Below are 5,021 nucleotides of genomic sequence, written 5' to 3' on the forward strand. Positions count from 1 at the left end.
GGAAAAAAATAACTGGTTGCTATGATAACTGGTTACTCTAACGGTAGCTTGATCGTTCCATAGACTAAGATCAACAATATTGCCACTAAAATTAAGAAACACCTGCATAATTATAAAAAAGAAAAACACAGATACCCTCAACTTGTAATAAAACCTATTAAAGTAAACAAAAAGAGTTTTCTTTTTATTGACAATGTAATGAGAAGACATATTGTGCAATTGTACAAACAATTCACCATACGCAAACAGAGAAAATAACTAGTTGTTTTAGTATAATACAATCAAATTTGCTTTTGTAAGATGTAATCAAACTTTTCGATGTGGATAGTTAAGGTATGTTATACGTACCGGGGTTGAGGAAGAGTGCTCTTTTGACTGAAGAATTTGCAGGGTCGTTGGTAGAGGCAGCTGCTTCTCATGTTTGTTACTATCTGGCAGAGTAAACGAAATGCTGCTTCTCATCATTGGTAGAGGCAGATGCTTCTCGTATGTGCCAACTATCTGGCGGAGTAAATGAAATGCTGCTTCTCGGTACGGGTCGTTGTGACCCATATCCAAAATACGGTTTTCGCATGGGTGCTTGGTTGCTGCTTTACATGGATCTTAGTTTGGTTAATAACTAATATCATTTCAAATAATTTCATAATCTACCACTCAAAGAACAGGACATAAACACACATGAGTTTCTATGCGTTTGACTTTTCTTTACATATATGTTTAGACCACTTTTACATTCTCATTCATGTTGGCATACCGTTTTTCACTAACACATCTAATGAATCACAAAGTTTACTCTTGGAAAATAGTTAGCAAAGCTGCTCACCAGGCACTTTAACAAATAAAAGCCAGAAAAAGAGTATTCTTAGATCAATGAAATGAGCATTGAACTAACACCTTAAATTTCAGAAATACGTACGAAAATAGATAGAGTAGCAACACATTAATTAACTGATCAGGATCAAACGATATTTTATCTGACTGATAACACCTTACAGATGTTTTGACGAAAGATCACATGAAAACTACTAAGCGACAGATAAATAAAATTTCATATCCTACGAAAGCATATAACACCATCTATGAAACAGAATTTATTATTCAACAATAAAAATACATATTCTTAACCCATCCAATTCATGATTCAACAATAAGTATACATATTCTTAACCCAAACCAGTTTTTCCTTACCATAATATCCATTGCTTTGCATTTTGTACCATCATTCATTTTCCCTTCTACTTATTCTTACCATAATCATCAAGATAAACCATTATCACCACTGCCAGCAAGCATCACAACCAAGTCACACCAATCAATGTAACGCTTCAAAAAAGAAAAATATTTACATTAGTAGCTACATATCTCATTTTAAGTACTAAAAAAGAAAGTTAATACACTACTTATACAAATAGTGATAATAGCAAATGCATAACATTCGAGCAAAAAATAAAAAATAAAAAATAAAAAAAATAGAAATCCATCTCACGGGAAAGTAATAAACCTATTAACTAACAGATCGAACAACAACACTAATTGTAGGATTAGAATTTATCAAATTCCGTTTACATATTTACTACTCATAGAAATTTATCATTTTAAAATACCTGGTCAATCCTTAAAAACAACTAAAATTGTAGAAGCTTCATTTAACAATAATTACAAACATCCCAAATTAATGGCATTAATATGTAACGGGAAGAATACCAGAGAGTGGTTGTGACGTCGGAAATAGCGGCTAGAACAGTGGTGCCCGGCAGGTAGCAAACAGGTACCAATTTCAACCTTATAACAACAGAGTAAAAAAAGTGAAGTAAATAATTCACACAAGACACAACTGAAATCTGATAATAACAACAAACCAAAAAATAAACCCTAACCCTTCATTCTCATCGACTGCCTAAAACGTTGAAAATCGTTCATCAGGCACACCACAATGACGATGTACCCAAAAACAAAAACGAAATCACTATTACGATTTTTAGAGCAACTGTAAAATAAGCAAATACAGCCCTAACCTTTTATTGCTCGAACAATAAGTTCAATTTTCAATCATTTGTTTATTCATTGATACATATTACACACATTAGTCAATACTAACAACAAAAATTTCAGCTAGAAGCAAGCAGGTAATAACAATATTATGAGGACATTAACAATATGCAAATTCAAAAAATTAGCTCCATTCACACATCTTAACAAAACCCGAACCTAGTGAAATTATTATCAAAGATTTACATTTTTAACTTCCACCTCTCGTTTCTAATCCTAAAAAGATACTATCTTTATTCTCTACAAATAAGAATTAAGCCTATTATCTGTGAGATACATTAAAATCATAATCCCTTACCAAAAAGAAGGAAAAAATGCAAGAAACTATTTGCATTATTTAAAAATCAAAGTTAAATCAGAAATTACAGGGAAAAAAAAAAACAAACCCTCTAACACTATCAAATGTAAACAGTCGAATAAACTAAAACTGCATTCGAAAAAGGAACTTACCTATAATAAAATGCGGCCAACAGAAGTTCAGATAATTTCAAATTGAGGGTTCTATACGATGATAAAAGTGAGAAAGTTAAAACCCTGAAATCCTTATTCCTCGCAGACATCGGTGTTCATCGCATGGATCATAAGAAGCTGGTGATTTAGATCGTCAAATTACGTAACCAAGCTACTCAAAATCAACCTCATCTGAAGAAAATTATGATAACCGGTAGTAATATTAGGTCAAAAGTTTCATTCGATTTTAAAACACCAGAAAAAATCAATAAAGACGATTAACATATGAAATAAGCGAAACAGTGGTTCGATCCACGCAGAAATCGCTCCACCCATTCTTCTGATAAAACCCTAATTTGATCTCGCGACCAAAGGAATTTCTGACATATATACAGCGATAAAAGTCAGGCGGTCGTCTCCCAGATCGTATAGCCACCAACATAAGACGAATTAACAAACAGAAAACCCTAACTATTTAAGCTTGGGGATAAAGTCCCAAAATCATTGATGTAACACACAGAAAATATCAGCCACAAACATAGATTCAGATATAACTAATGCTTCCAGTCACCGGAGATGTTTCCGGCGCTTTCAACAACTCTGGCGTTAATATATAAGATTTGTACGGTTCTGTCCGGAAAATCGTTACGGAGCCATTGGTGGTAGTGGTGTAGTCTAATACGGCGGCATGAAGGCATAATCGAGCGTGAGAAGGAGTTGGGGGTGTTTCAATTTTGAAGAGAGATGGGAAGGTTGAGTTGCAGAAAAAAGAGTGGTGAGGCTCCATTTTTTTATTTTTTATGTATTAAAAACGATCAAATAAAACACGTGGGCTCTAACTACAAAAAGCCACTAAATAAAACGACAATTTCTCACCACAATTTTAAAACCCAAAACGGCATCCGAACCCTTTGGTTGATATATTGTAGGATAATAAAATAAATAAATCTATGCATTAACATTATTGGCTTTTTCATTTGTTTTGTACTCCGAATTATTTTAAGATGAGAACACGATCGAATAGTTTTAAACTGAAAGAGATCATCTTCATTTAGTTTTGGGTTTATATTTCTCGAAGCCATTCAATTCAATATATCAACTAATTTCTAGGTTAATATTTGAAAACAATTTTAGATCACATAAATAAATTAATAATTTATTTCATATATACTAATACCGTCAAACAACTAATCCAATAAATTGTAAAATAATGAAAATACTCGATTATCTATCATCCATAATATAAATGTTAACTAGTGAATAAATAATTTATGTCTTTTACTATTTCGTATTACAGTAGTTTTTTTTTTTTTTTCGAAAAGCAAGAATTTTATTAACTCGAAGGGCTAATTGGGAGCCCGGCCCATATACAATCGCGAGAACATGAACAAGTTGCAGGTATTTAGAAATCGCAACTTGTTATATTTGAAAAAAATATATAAAAAAACGAATTTAAAGAAAAAAACGAATTTGTTATATTTGAAAGAAAAAAAAAAAAAAAACGAATTTGATTGGCATATAAAATCATTTCCAAATATGAAGAGCCTACAAGACATATGACAAATTTGGGTGACTTTATATATATAATCTTTTTGGTTTTAATATCCTCTATATATGTTTTAAGATGATATTTAGAACAATATCTGTACATTTTGATATTCCAACGTTTTATTATATTTATTTATTTATTTGTATTGAGATGATATAAAAAACTACAGCACTTTCGACTATCAATAACAAAATGAAACAAAAACAGTACCCATCAATATAAGTATAACTTATACTTTATTATTTATTTTTTAATTCTTAATTATGATATTAAATGAAAATGAAAATACAAATAAGTAGAAACTAACAAATTGCGTACTGATCATATATCACTGTTAATTTTTTTTAAGGACATTTGGGTAATCCATACTTGGTTTTCATATCTCTATAACAAGGACACTCGTCTTTGTTTCCAAGAGTTCCGGAAGGAACACATAAGCAATTCCGACAACAATCTTGGCATACATCCATGCATTGCCCACGATGATGTGTTTTAGAACATCGAACTGAACACGCATCCGGGCATTCTACACAAAAGAAAAAAATAATAATAAGTAATGCTGTCAATATTATATTATTATTTATAAAAACAAAAAAGATTTTCTACTGCTCATGAAATTTAAGATAAAAACTGTTTACGTTCAAGTGGGCATGAACCTTCACCGCCGGCCTAAAAAACCATAAAAAAAAGAACTTTTAGCAACATGAAATTAACCGTCAATGTATTATAAATAAATGTAAAACTATAATGCATGTGTGAGAAAATGGACTAACGATGCAAAGATTTATGATGGACATCGATGCTACGAGGAAAACAATGAAACTAAATTCGAACCGTCCCATTTTTTAAGAAAAAATGAGATTTAGTGTTTTAGCTCTTTGTAAGAATATTTCAAGGTGTATCGAAATTGAAATGAAATCGATTATATGAGAACTTATTTATATACACAATATATTTACAGAGAGTGGATCAG

At 31.3% G+C, this 5,021-nt stretch overlaps 1 long non-coding RNA gene across 1 annotated transcript; it reads right to left on the reverse strand.

Annotated features, from left to right (window-relative positions):
• Positions 1-1,078: 1,078 nt before the first annotated feature.
• On the reverse strand, positions 1,079-2,870 carry LOC139855917 (uncharacterized). Its single transcript, XR_011761602.1, has 3 exons — positions 2,500-2,870; positions 1,705-1,782; positions 1,079-1,323 (listed from the first exon to the last, which is right to left on the reverse strand). It is a non-coding gene; the product is annotated as an uncharacterized lncRNA (long non-coding RNA).
• Between the last annotated feature and the right edge of the window lie 2,151 nt (positions 2,871-5,021).

Source organism: Rutidosis leptorrhynchoides, chromosome 6, assembly GCF_046630445.1.
Source record: "Rutidosis leptorrhynchoides isolate AG116_Rl617_1_P2 chromosome 6, CSIRO_AGI_Rlap_v1, whole genome shotgun sequence".
NCBI classification, from domain to species: Eukaryota; Viridiplantae; Streptophyta; class Magnoliopsida; order Asterales; family Asteraceae; genus Rutidosis; species Rutidosis leptorrhynchoides.